General features: G+C 37.6%; 1 protein-coding gene across 3 annotated transcripts in view; it reads right to left on the reverse strand.

Moving 5' to 3' along the window:
* The window catches only part of dlgap4a (discs, large (Drosophila) homolog-associated protein 4a), a 103,715-nt gene extending 91,114 nt beyond the window's left edge, over window positions 1-12,601 (reverse strand). For 2 of the 3 annotated variants that reach the window (XM_008414207.2, XM_017305875.1), the window contains exon 1: window positions 12,325-12,601. The gene's annotated coding sequence lies outside the window, so the exon portion shown is untranslated. The remainder of the gene's footprint in view (window positions 1-12,324) is intronic. The other variant, XM_008414208.2, reaches the window with a different exon arrangement.
* Between the last annotated feature and the right edge of the window lie 1,545 nt (window positions 12,602-14,146).

Genomic DNA, 14,146 nt, shown 5'->3' on the forward strand with positions numbered 1-14,146 from the left:
ATGTGGACACTAAATGCTACTTGCAGTGTTGCAAGTCGTCTTGCTAGCTTGATGCTGCCGCTGCAGCATCAGGACATGACAGATGAACACTGTGTTCAGCATGTATATCACCACCAGAGAGCCGGTTTTTGTTTTTTCTTTGGTAAATAATTTAATGCTGCTTCGATGCCGACTGTTGAGTTACTGCTCTTTCAGAGGAACCATATTCCTAAATGAAGGATCTGTGTCCTCATCCTCAGGCTAGAAGAACTAGACATTTTTAAAACAAAATCTCCAGCTTAATTTGGAAGGATATTGCCAAGTCATAATTTGCAATTTCTTTCCAAGCACGAGGAAATCTTGTGGTCCAGATGTTGTATACAGATGTTTACTCAAATAGAAATAAAAAAGATCCTCACCTCTGCAAAAGACTGCTTAAAAAGCCATCTACTCTTGATAATATCGCTAGATGATTTGACGCTCGATTGAATACGAAAGATATTTAGTTTCAGTTTAAGTTACCTTAAAATTCATTGATATTTTTCTAAGCAAAACGAAAGAGTTTGAACACGTTGCAACTATTTCTTCGTATGGTAAGTCGCGGTGGCAATCACAGTCCCCACACATGGACCAGATGGCCTGCCTAAGCGTGAGGGATCCAGAAGTAAACAGCGCCCGCCTGCAATCCAGCACAAAAGCCTCCTCGCTTCCCGCTATATCCGTAAGTTAAACAAAAAAAATAGACGATTGAATTCCTGCACGTCTGAAAGCGTCCAGGGGGGAAACACAGGCTTAGGGTGAAGTCACAAAGTGAGTATGGAGTGTACTTTCACAACAGACTGACCCCAAAGTATTTGCAAGAGCTGCTATTATCGACTACTTTGGATTTGAAAACTGCCCCGCTATTTATTCTCACCTTTTCAAAGGTCGGTTACTAAAATTAACCCTGTTCTCCTTATTATTTTTTTTTACCTTCTCTGACTTTAAGTCAGCTGGATTTATCTTGCTGCTTCTCAAGCTAAAGGCACAAGGATGTTATTTTCCTGTTTTTGTACACACAGCTTGCAAAGTCCATATATATTTTTTATTTTAAATAACATAAATCTTGATTTTCTGCCACAATCATCCATTTCAATAATATTTGCAGTAGAAGAGAGACTGGACGTCAGATGACCTGATGGACACAGAGTGAAGCCGAAAACATGGGAACTCCTGCTGAAGGACCCCAGATATTTTTAGAAACAAATAAGACAATACGGAGGAATCAAGATATTTTATCAGATACAGATTGGGACTCAGTATCATTTCCAAAATGCATCAGACAAAAAAACTCCTGATCAGGAAAAAGGTGTGAAGAAAAGGAGAAAGGAAACTAGAAAAGATTATTCAAATTTTAAAGTATAGTTGGGTGTTTTGAAGTTGTTGTTTGCATTCAGTTTACCTTTAATTTGGGGAACTCACACCAGAACAGAAAGGGATTTATGTGCTTTTCAAACAATAAAATGTCGAGCTTTAACTTCTCTCTTGTGTGGTTCCTTTTCATTTGTATTCTTGCTTTGTATTTTATACCAGAAACTGCTAATGAAAATTATCTTGTTTAAATTAATCTACGATATTTCCATAATAAACTATATCACACATGTATTTTTTTATGCATTGTCCCTTTCAAAAATAAAGAAAAATAAATCTAAAAAATGTTTTCGACTGTTGTCATGACTGTTTCATTAGGTAAATAATAACACTTTTAATGCAAAGTTGCACTAAAACTTACATTAAATGTCCATTAAAAGTGTCAACTTTGCATTAAAGTGTTGTTATTTACCAAATGATAATTCATGACAACGCCCATAACCATTCATAAAGACTCCTTCATGTTCATAACCGGTGTTATGTTACGTTTATGACAGTATTATGTCGGTTTTGATGCACTGCACACCCCTTCAAATAAAGTGTTGCCGGATTATTTTAAATTCGTTCTTTTCCTTTTTCTCCTTTTTATGTTTAGCCAATCGGTTCCCACATCCCAATAAAGACATTCTAACCTAAAAAAGATACTAACAACAAAAATGCATACAATCCTTTTAATATTTACAGCAAACTGATTTTTTTTTTTTTTTTTTTTGCTCCTCGCATATCTTCCAGAATAAATGTAAGTCTGGGATAAAGTATTGCATAAGGAAATGTAACAATCCACATTCTTTGGATTTTTTTTTCCATTGAATCTCGCCATTAATGGTTTCCATGCATTAACCACAGCAATGCATTTCCAAGGCTGCAGATAATCCTTTGCTCTGTTGCAAAATGGTGATGCATCAGGCGTGATAACATGAAATCCCGGGTCCATATGGTGCTCAGGGCTGAGATGCAGACACACCGCACCCCCAGGGTCAAGTCTTAGTTTGAGTGAGTGTAATTGATGACATGAGGCAGAAGGCAGACAGTCAGCGGTGTTAATCTTTAGAGAGCTCAGATCTGCTCTCTGACCCTTTAATAAAACCCAATATCTCTGCATAATGACTCTCACTGTTGAGCAAAAGATGAATCCGATAAAGAGAAAGACAATTTGTAAATCGAACTATGGAGTGTTTAGATAGCTGGATTAATATTAGAGCATTTCTCTGTTTATTCAGCAAAATGCAATATCATGCAGTACCTTACAAAAGTATTCACATCCCTTAATATTTTCTTTGTTTTGTCAGAAACCTTGAGCCAGAGGCTTCGATATGATAAAACCAAAAGTAGTGCATTATTGTGATCAAAGAAAATACATGGGTTCAAAATGTATTAACAAATAAAAACTCTGGGAACTGAGGTATATCTTCACTCTGAAACCCTTAAATAAAACCCAAAGCAACAAAAAGCCTTCAGATGCAACATTATATGCAACAGAGATCTGGTCAGATGAACCTAAAATTTTAACAATATGGCAGAAAACTAACATTCCCAACCATGAAAAATATGAAAACTGGTGGCAGTACCATGCTGTGGGGATGCCTTCCTCTGTCAGGGTCAGGAAATCTGTTCAGAGTTGATGTGAAGACAAATGTAGCTGAATGTAGCTCAAATCCAGCAGGACAAAACAAATAGCCCATAGAGCTCCAATGACTTAGGAATTTAAATTAAAGCATATTTATGTGCTGGAATGGCCCAGTCAAAGTACAGACTGATTAAAAATCTTTGAAAAGACTTGAAAGTTGCTGTTGACAGGCACTCTCTTTTCAACCTGACTGAGTTTGAGCTGCTCTGTAAAGCTGAATGGGTGAAGTTTTGCATCGACTCACGGGGTGCCAAATACAAACACACACCACACTTCTCAGATTTTTATTTCTTTTTTAAATGTATAAAGGATGATTTGTTTTCATCTTTACCGGATAATAATCAGCTATTTTGATTTGGTCCACAGAAAATCTCCATAAACCACATCAAAATTTACAGTTGTTACATGATTTTACTTTTTTTTTAAATATTTTTACATAAATCAAGAGGTAGGCATACTCTAGCAGGCCACTGTATTCTGCATTACAAGTGTTTGTTTACAGTGTGCCCACATGCTTGTTCAAAACAACATCACAGTGAATATTAGAGCATTTCTCTGTTATCCCGCTGGCCTCCAAAATATGCATGTGAACTGGTTGAGACCTGCTGCAGAGAAACAGATTTCTGAAATGCAATTTATTTTAGCACCTGGTTTTTTCTCTCTCTCTCTCTCTCTCTTTATGTCTACACAGAAATAATTAAAGCAAACTTAGGATTCAAGGCCAGTGGATATTACAGTGAAACCCTGAGAGCTGTGGTTCCATCCAAGGAATATTTTTACATGCACACTGCCACCCACAGACACCAATGACCTGCCACAGAAATCCAGGCAGAGGTTGAGGAAATTCTCCTTTGTAGTCACAAAACAAAACATCCTAAAGCTTTAAGTGCCACTTTGCTTCTCTGCGTAGTTTCGTATGTCTTCCTCTATGCAGCAAATATTCAGTCATAATGATTCCTGCCTGAGTTAAGCAGCAAAAACAAGCAATTCAGTTTGTGCAAACTCAATTTAACTAAACTAAATATCCAGACAAATGTATCTTTGTTGGGGTTTTTTTTCTTTTTTTTCTGAAGGATGTGTGAAAAGATGAAAACAGTGACATAAACAAACAGCTGTTCCCAGGTTGCTTTGGACACATGAGACATAATTAATCACCATGGGACTCAGACTCATTAATGGCTGCGCGCTGATTAATTGTCCCTGTAGAGCGCTCAGCTTAACATGCAAATACGTGTCAGAGGATCCATTCTGCGACGGAGCCCAGGCTGGGACGTTTTTGTAAAACAACACACACGGGGAGATAACAAGACTCTCGTCAGGAGGCTTACTGTAAAACCTCTTGCTGCTATTTTGAGCTCGGAAGCAGGACATAAATTTGACGGAGATGCTTTAAAGAAAATAGGGAGGTATCACAGAAACGTAAAATCTTTATGACGTTTTGTCTTCCTTTTATTTTTATTTGCTTCTTTTTGCTGTGGAGCGTAAAAGCAGGGAGCAGGGAAGGAAGAGGGATCCGGAAGAGAGGAAAAGACAAAAAAAAACGCTTGTTGAACACAGCGACCTAAAGGCAGGAAAGGTCACTGACTCAGCAGCACTGAGAGGCATCAGAGCTGGGCGACTTTCATGACCTACAGCCACCTTCATCAGCTCCCGTATGAGATGGACTCAGAACAGCATTACCCAGGTCACAAAATCACTCTCAGCGGAGACGATATGGGATCGGAGGAGGCGCTCTCTTCAGAAATGAAATCACGCCATTCCCGTTCTTCATCTGAGTTTTCTGCCTCCACAAATTTAAAAGGGTGATGATGAGACAATGGATGAACAGATGGAGCACTAAGACATTTCACCAGTGATAGCGAGGAAGCGTAAGCAAGCTCATTCTCCTATGTGAACTGGAGTTACACTGGTGCCTTGTTGCTATGGTAAATATAGTGAAATAGTGTATATAAACCAGTTTCCCTGGCAGTGAGCATGGTGTGATTCATAAAAGAGCACTCTCATATGCCTGTCTTGAAACCTGGGTAACTTCTATGAGAAATATTTTAAATCAGACTTGGCCTTGTGATTTTTCTCCATCTGTAGCATGTTTAGAAAAACTGAGGCACTGACATTTCCAGAAAGCCACATATTCTTCTCCAGATGTGCTTAGGGTTGATACAATCATCTGTTTTAATGATCAAGTTGATAAAATTATAACTGCAATTTTACCTCAATTGCCATTAAAAGTAGTAGTAGAAAAAACAATACCATATTTTTTTTAACTACAAGCCGCTACTTTTTTTCCCACACTTTGAACCTGGTGCGGTTTTTCTGTGGATTTTTCTTCAACCACCAGGGGGCGCTTTAGCAGGAAGTGAATCATTAGAAGTCGAAATTGGAAATCAAATAAGAAAGCGCTGATTTTCATTTAGAACAAACACATGCTAGCAGCAGGCACGACGGAGAAATTTCTTCAAACTCACACCCCCTCATTTTGGAAACAACACAAAGAATTTCATAGCAGTACAGGAGGGAAATAGAGCCGCTGCACGTAAGCTCGAAGTGAACGAATCCGTGGTTCGGCGTTGGAGACGCGGGGCTGCGTCCTTCATACATGAAAAACCGAGAGCGGCGGAGATACCAGCGGCTTATAGCCCGGTCCGACTTATATATGTACGTTTCCAGTTTAAAAAAAAAAAAACTTTGTAAATGCACCTTATAGTGAGGTGCGCTCTATAGTCCGGAAAATATGGTAATCAAAATCCAAAAACTGTTTACTTGTCCCAACAAAAGCTGATGTGCTCAATGAAACGGAGATTGTTTGACTCACGAAAAGCACAAAGTGTCACATGAAGCTAAATTTAGGCCTCAGCACCAGAAGGCCTGTTGAAATCAAAGTTCTTCTACCTTTTAGGAGGCTCTGATATTTTAAACATGTGAAATTCTGTTCTGGCATCATCGGAGTAGAGAAAAAATATTTTTAATAAACTGCAGCCCCTCGGATCAGTCGGATGTACGACCAGGAAAAACTGAATTTCAACACGATTTGTAGAACAAACTGTAAAGGTATGACTTACTGAAAACAAATATGTTTACCTTCTGGAAACACTTAAAAATTGATCAAAAAAGGATAAATACACATTCCAGACACAGCTGTAGCCCAACAATATTATAAAATGTTGCAATGGTGATATTACATGCAAGTATTTTGAACATGATTCCATTACATGAACAGCAGTGAGACTCCATCCAACAAACTGGAAAGTTAGATTAGAATATGTTAACCCACTTATCCATTTGAGCATTACAAACTGCTCTTTTGTGATACTATGCAATGCAATTATGATATATTTGTAAAATAATAACAAAATTCCTTGTAAAAGAAGAATAAATTACGCAGAGCTGCCTGTTCCTCAACTCGATCATTTAAAAAAATTAGCAAATATAACAGACGTCATAATGTTTTTGCTTAAAATCTACATTTAAAGTAGTAAAACTTTATTTCTACGCACAGCAGAATTCCATGTCAGTTGATTATATTTACGCACTACAAGCTTGGAGCAGGAGGTCTGAAGAAAAATAAAGCTTTTTTGATATTTCTACCATTAGGTTGCAACCAACTCCATGGATAAGTTGCAGTGGGAGGATAAGCATAGCCTCCATAGCAAAGAAAATGTTGTAATCCATATTGATTTTGGTTGTAGCTCTGCATCATTCAATATAGTTTGGAATAACAGCCGACTTGAACGGTGTGTGAAACTGCAGGATGGGAATTACCTTCTGTTCATCTAATCTCACACGCAGTAAAAGGCTGATGTTTGGAGAGGTTGGCTCGGGAACGCAGCAAGTTTATAAAACAGAGGAGGAAAAGGAAAGAGGCTTGCTGCTGTCCACTTTTATTCAAATGCCAATTAGGACAATACCTTGTGACATTTCCGCTCTTTCTACTCCCATGACAAAACGAATGCTACCCTCCATTAGCGTCCATGTTCCAGGCTTTCTTATAATTAAATGAAATGTTTCCTCCGTCACATTTTTCTACCAACACTGGAAGTGTTAAGATATCGTTATTATGATACTGTTAGAGCATAAAAATACAACACATTTTGTGGTTGGGCTCTTGATAATGAGGTTAAAAGTGGTATATTGTAGAAGAAGATTGAGATTTAGAAATGGAGAGATTTTTAGTTGACATGTGCTATTTTAGCTGTCGTTCCCAAAATGTTTTGCTTCACATTCGTTCACTCCAAATCCCTGGCAGATAGCAGTTTTCATCAAAGAAAAGAAATTCAATGAAATGCTGCGGTGCTGAAATATATTATATATATTATATATAGATATACTGTAGACAGTTGATATTTGCCAAAAAAATGACAATGGATTACTGTATACCTAAAAGGTTTTTCTTTTTTTCTCACAGTCACATCTCATTCTACTTATGTTGCATGCATTAATCAAAAATACTGCTTAAAACGATCCTCTGTTCTCTATCAACAACACTACTTTATGTGTACTTCTTTCAAAAGAAACATCTGTCAGCATGACGGATTTGGTGGAAAAGTATTTGACCGCTTACAGATTTTATTTTTCTTTGTCACCCTTAAACGTTTTAGATAATAACGTATAAAGAGTAATGTGACAAATAAATTATGCAACTTAATCTTTTAATCTTAATTTAATTTATTAATGACAAAAGCTGCCCAAACCAACCCGGATCAATGTGGAAACATAATTGCCGCTTTAAACCAAGGGTGCATTCACACCTGACACATTTGGTCCACTTTAACTGGACCACAGTTTGTTTCCCCTGTTGGTCTGAATATTTTTGCACAAGTGTGAATACAATCAAGTGAATCCTGTGCGGACTGAACAACTGGACCAAGACCCGTTTTTTGAGGTGGCCTCGGTCTGGTTACAACTGAACTCTGGTGCAGTTTGCTTCTGGTGAACACAGACCAGCTTCATGAGCCACTGTTGATGAGCATCATGGCAAAATTGTTGCTAACGCTACTACTGCACGTACTGAAGTCATACCTGACCCGCCGTTTTCCGCTTAGCTGCTGGCAGCATGTTGAGGGTCGAGGGCTGCAGTGCACCTCGTCTCATTCAGCTTGCAGCATGCATTAATGCTGACGCCGTTCCAAAATTAGAAATATCACATAGCAAAACGGGCATTGCATGAGCTGCTCTTGACATTCAAAATGGTACTGCAGTTTTAATCACAGCACAAATATGCAAAACAGAAATGCAAAAAGTAGGACTTCCAACGTTTGTTTGTCTGGGTCTGTGATCGGTCGCTCCTTCTGTCATTTTTGTCCAACAATCGTCACGAGGATTGCTTGCAAAAAAGCACAACGTGACAGTAAACCTCAGCAAAAAAAAAAAAAAAAAAAAAAAAGTCCGGACCAAATCAGCGACCTGGTGTGAATGCACCTTAATTACTGGTAAGGATTTAAGATCGGACTTTGATTAGGTCATTCTAAAGCCTCTATTTTGTTTTGAGGGTTTCTGACATTCAGTGGGTTTGTTTGCTTCTGTGCTCTGAGTTTTTGTCATGTTGCATAACCAAAGAGACAGACTGTTCTTCATAAGAATGATGGGCAAGGCTGCTTTAGGTTAGTCATTTTTTTAATGAGAGGGACTTTCTAAATTCTTTTTCTAAGCTAGCTGACTGGCAGTGCACAGCAATACATGGGGGAGGGGCAGAACTGTACTATGCTTCTGTCATTCTGGAAACTTTATAATATTTAATTAAAAAGGACTTTAAATGATAGGGATGATAAGATGGGAAATAAATTACAGTTTTAGGACAGTAATTCACTAAAACTTTAACATACTTTAATATTGGAAACACATTTTATCTTCTCTGTCTATAATGCAAGCATTAGTGAAACGCCAAATTAGTATTGCACCATTATAATCCAACAGTTTTTGACTGATGTTTCAATATCCATGTTTCTTTTTCATTATTATCAGAGAAAAGCTTGACCCAAAAATAAATCTCCAACCTCCAGCTCAGGCTATTATGTTAAAATCTTTTCTTTTAATCTATTAGCAGCTCAGTATTCAAATAATATTCATATTTCTTTTAAAACAGCCAGTCTGTGAAATTACTTTTTTTTTTTTTATTTCAGGTATTAATTTTTAATAGTAAAACTCTCAGGACTTTCCCAGAAATAAGAAACAGCATTATCGTTTTTTTCTCAGTAAGGGATTTTAGCAATCCCTGGACAGATAGAAGTGTGTTACCTCTTACAGTGAAAACTGAAAAGACAATTCAGAGACAAGTCAAGTCCTTTAAATAAACAAAATAGAAGATTTATAGGACGAAGGATGTCGTCACCTTCCTAAAATAATGACCCATGTCTTTTTTTGCCAGTAAAAAAAAAATCACTTTTGGCAAAACTACTTAGCAGAAGATCCATACAAGCTGTCTAAATGTTAACTTAAGTAATTCAGTGTGACTTGTGCAGTTCTTCCTAGATTGATGCAATATTCCCAGAGGTCCAGAGGTGAAAATACTTTAAATACTTTGCAGCATTTCGGCATTATCAGTATGTGAGTGCCCCTCTTCTCTATCTTGTCCAATCTCTTGCTGCAGTATAGCCCTGACTAAGCTGGTTTTTAACACACCCACCACACTGGAGCAGAGCCAGCTGGGTTTCCTTCTGACTCGGTGGTAGAGCCTCAACATGGGCAACAGATGTGACACTGACACCACAGTGAGATGCTCCATGGTCCACCACCAGCGGGGCTCTTCCTGTGCTGCGTTTGTACAACACACTGAGTCTGTGTGATCTTCCGCTTACAACCCTGCACTCATTAAAAAGGGCAGTCTGGAATCAAAACCTCCATTATCCAGCAGGCATTGTAATGTGTGTGCCACAGCACTGCTACACTGACATGCTCCAGCACACCATCCGCAGATTTGTGGTCGCATTGAGCAGCGGATGTAATATTAACCAGTCTTCTGCAAACAAAATTAGCTTTTAATTGGAGCAAGTGGTGCTAAAGAAGGACAGCTGAATCATGGCCCTGGATACAAATCAATCGCAATCCTTGGATGCCGACTGGGGAGGGAACTATCAATCCAGCAGAGATCAGAATCGGCCAATTTTACTCCAGTGATCAACAAGAGGATAGCTTTTTTGTTGTTTAATACAGCAGAACTTAAAACTCCCAGCATTTGCAGTCTATAAATGCAGTTACTAAAAACATGTCATTTCTTAAGAATGGCAAAAACATTTAGAGAAATAAATACTGAACACGTATATATTTTTAAGTAGACATATTTTTATCTGGGATATTGACTTAAAATGTACACATTATTTTAGTAGCTGTCAAAGTCATCCACATGTACAAAGACACAGTTATAAATTAGTCTGTACTTTATTACGTTAACTGAAATGTATTTACTAGAAAACCATTGATGTTACTGACAGATTCAAAATGTTTCCTGTATGGAGAAACTAGCTGCAAAAGATGCTCAGCTGTGATTTTGACCCTTTTTTTTTTTTTTTTTTTTTTTTTTACAAAAAACAGTTTTTAAACCTTGAAGGAGAATTTCTCTTTCATGCAACCTGATCAAAAGTTTGTCCTATTATTAAATGTTTCCAATCTGGTCACTGATTGGATTATTCAAGCAGCTTTTTTTTCTTTTTTTCTTCAAAACCTAATGTATATTTAAGACCAGAGTATTTAAACTTCAGGTTTTTAGTGAGTATACACATTTATTTTTATTCTTATGTCCTTCAGTTATATAAATTTTACCAGTATGCTAAAAGATAAACCCAAGCTATTATGATCCCACCACCAAATTTCATTGTTTGTGGTATTTTTGGGGTTAATTGCCATTCATTGTCCAACTAAAGTGCAAACAAATAGTTTAATTTTTGTCTTCTAGTTTTTCATAGGCTTGCCCAGATGTTCTGCAACAAACTTTGATCAAGATTCAATAAGCTTTTTGTTCCTCAGTGGAGTCTATTGCAGTGACTCCAGATCTTCCTAAAGTTCTATGCATGTTGTTGTTAGCTCTCTGAAAACTCTTGTGGTCATTTTTTGCACTTTTTTTTCCACAAATCATTTGCAGAGCCTCTAGTTTTCACTGAAATTGTTTTTTTCCCACTGACAGGGGTCATTAGAACATTTATAAAATGTAGAAAGCAACCTTTAACCAATGTGAACATTTTGCACCAATAAGGACGAGAAGGTGCTAAGAGAGATCTTACACAAATGTTTTTATAAAACGTTGGACTAAACCAGTTTATTTTAACATTTTAACATATTTCATCAATCTCATAAGCATTTTATGTCTTTTAACACTTCGTTAAACCAAGACTTTATCCCTTTGTCATTCCATTTGTAGGAACGTAATTTTTAACAAATAACTTCATTTATGAACTAAATTGTTTTAATTTGTGCAATACCAGTATCTGGTATGAATTTCATGCAAATAGCCCCATATTTCTGTTTTTGATACTCATTTTCACCCAGCTGTAAATAGTGATAATCTTGTATTTCTTCAATTTTCTGTTAATTTCAAATATATGACATCGAGCTAAGAACTTGCAGTCTAGTTTTTTCTCTTTGTTGAATTACAGTCCTTGGAATAAAAATTCAGATTAAATCTCAAGGGAAACTGGAAGCGGCATCGACCAGGAAAAGTCGTAATGTTGAATCTCTGAGGCAGACTTGTTTCAAGATTCACTGCTGATTATTGTTAGAGTATGGAGAACCAGAAGGAAGATCTTGTTTTTCTTTTGAATAACAAAAACTACAACACTTCTTTGAGTAAGAAGGATAACACTTCAATTAGATAATAGTTCTTGATCTGATAAGTCAAAGGTTTTGCTCATTCATAAAAAGAAGGGGGGGGGGGGGATTGTGTAATCCAATACAAGCAAATTATTATTAAAAAACGTAATAAAAATCCAGATTTTCCCTCTCCACACTATAATTCTGTCTTTTTTACCAAAAACAACAGGGCCGATTTGAGTCATTTAACATCCACAAGTCAATACTTCATGAAAAATGAATGAAATATTCCAGGTGCCATTCTCTCAGCAAGGGTCCTGCTAAAGGCAAAAAAAAAAAAAAATCCCAATAAAAACAGGATGTTGACATGACATATCAAGTTACATATCGGCATCCAGCAGCCACACTCACGAGTCGACAGGTGAAACAGGCAAAATCATAAATTCCAACTCAGGAGAGGGACTGACGTTGCAACAATGCATCCTGATGAGCACCATCCGAGACGTCAGTCTATTTATTACATAAAAACCGCAACGTCCCGTTGATAACACACAATTCATCAGCGGTCTTACCTCTTTCATTGTGTTGTAATCAACTGCAGATGGGTGTCGGTCACACAAGAATAGTTATCCAGCTCCTACATGCCGTCAAGCCAGCTGTGTATCTCGACCAGCCTGATGAATTTTCACAACGTAACGACAGTCCTCTTCTTGTTCCTCTGTTATTGCGAGCCCGGTGTGCTTTCCGCGGTCCAGCGGTCGTGCTTCAGCAGTTTCACCGGTTTCCACGGGGATCCACCGCGGAGGGGGAAAAACGCAGTTTGGAGGCTGCCGCCGGTGATGCTGCTGCTGCTGCTGCTGCGGCTGCGGCAGCGTTCAGGTCCGTCGAGACGCGGGATGAGGGAGGTGGGGGTGGGGGCATCCGAGGGCCCACGACTGAGCACTCGGCTCCGAAAATGAACTCATCGGAGCCCAGATCTCGGCTGATGAATCATTATGAGTGAGCATCATCAGAGAGGGAGGCAGCACGGGTGCGTGAGCGTGTTATTTATTCTTTCCGTGTGTCAAGAGTGATGCTGCTCATTGTCGATTCAAGAAGAGAGAGAAAGAGATAAACGACTTTAACCAGGAATTCGTTTTTGAGAAAAGAAACACCAAGTTTTGAGCGAGATCATCGGTTGATCAGTTTTATTATCCTGCGACTTGTCTCGTTGAAATCTGTTGCGTCATTCATGCAAGCAACCCAAAATCACTGATTTTCAAAATATTATAGCAAAATGTGGCTAAATTTAATAAAATTCCAATCCCTACGAAACTCTCATCTGTGATAAGAGACATGTGACATAAAAAAGGCAACAAACTCTACTTGAAATCATTTCCGTCACAACATTCATGTTTAAGTTCAGCAAAGTAAAAGAAAGGAGACAATGGAGAAGCATGTTTTGATAAGGGGCCGTTGCCCAGGGTGGCATTAGAAGGGGTATATATAATCATCATGACTGTTGGTGATTATATGTCACCAACAGTGATACTGACTGTATTGTACAGTCAGTATTTGCATTTCCATTTCAAATGTGTGCAAAATTAGTGGAAAAAACACAATTTTGTAATTGTGGTGTTTCCATTAAATAAGAAACACAATTAAAAACACAACTGAATAAGTTTGCTCATGCGATAAGTCATTAAAAACTTGCTGTGCCATCATCCTCCAACTACTTCCTACTGTCTCCCACTTTGTGATTCCCGATTTCCGCTGGTCGTAACGTCCAGTTGTTGATCATGTGACTCGTGATGCGAAAAAAGTGTTTCCCTTGCCGTTTTGTGAAATAAACCAATTTCAAAACAACTAAAAAGAAAACATCTCATCCTCCGCCAAAACTTTTTAGTTGAAAAATGATATATATTTTTCTAAATTGGTGCGTTTCCATTAAAGCAAATTTATTTTTGAAGTATTACATTTCAGAATTATAGCTAGTGTGGCTTTGTTGAAGAGGCACTTCCTGTATTAGTTTATGTTTAAATGACCAAATGACTTTATTTGTTCTGTAACATGGAAATATATCTGCAACTGGGGAAAATGGAAACACTGCATCCCAGTTTTAAATGGTTGGGAAGGATAGTCTGATTAAAATTAAGCTTTTTCACTCCTTTATTTATCTTTAATATTTCACAAAATAATCTGTTTCTCATGTTCTTAGAATAGGATAACCAAACTTTGAATGAAATAGTAAAGAGCATTATTTTATGCCCTCATTTTAATATTCTTCAGAAAATTGCTGCAGAACTGATAACTTTGTGCTTGTTAGAGGTTCTGCATGTTTCAGGTCTCTTTTTGTTTCTGGTTTTCTCTGACTAGTCTAAATAAAATAAAGGAAAGGAAGCCAGCAATATCTAA

The sequence above is a fragment of the Poecilia reticulata genome, linkage group LG7 (assembly GCF_000633615.1).
Source record: "Poecilia reticulata strain Guanapo linkage group LG7, Guppy_female_1.0+MT, whole genome shotgun sequence".
NCBI classification, from domain to species: domain Eukaryota; kingdom Metazoa; phylum Chordata; class Actinopteri; order Cyprinodontiformes; family Poeciliidae; genus Poecilia; species Poecilia reticulata.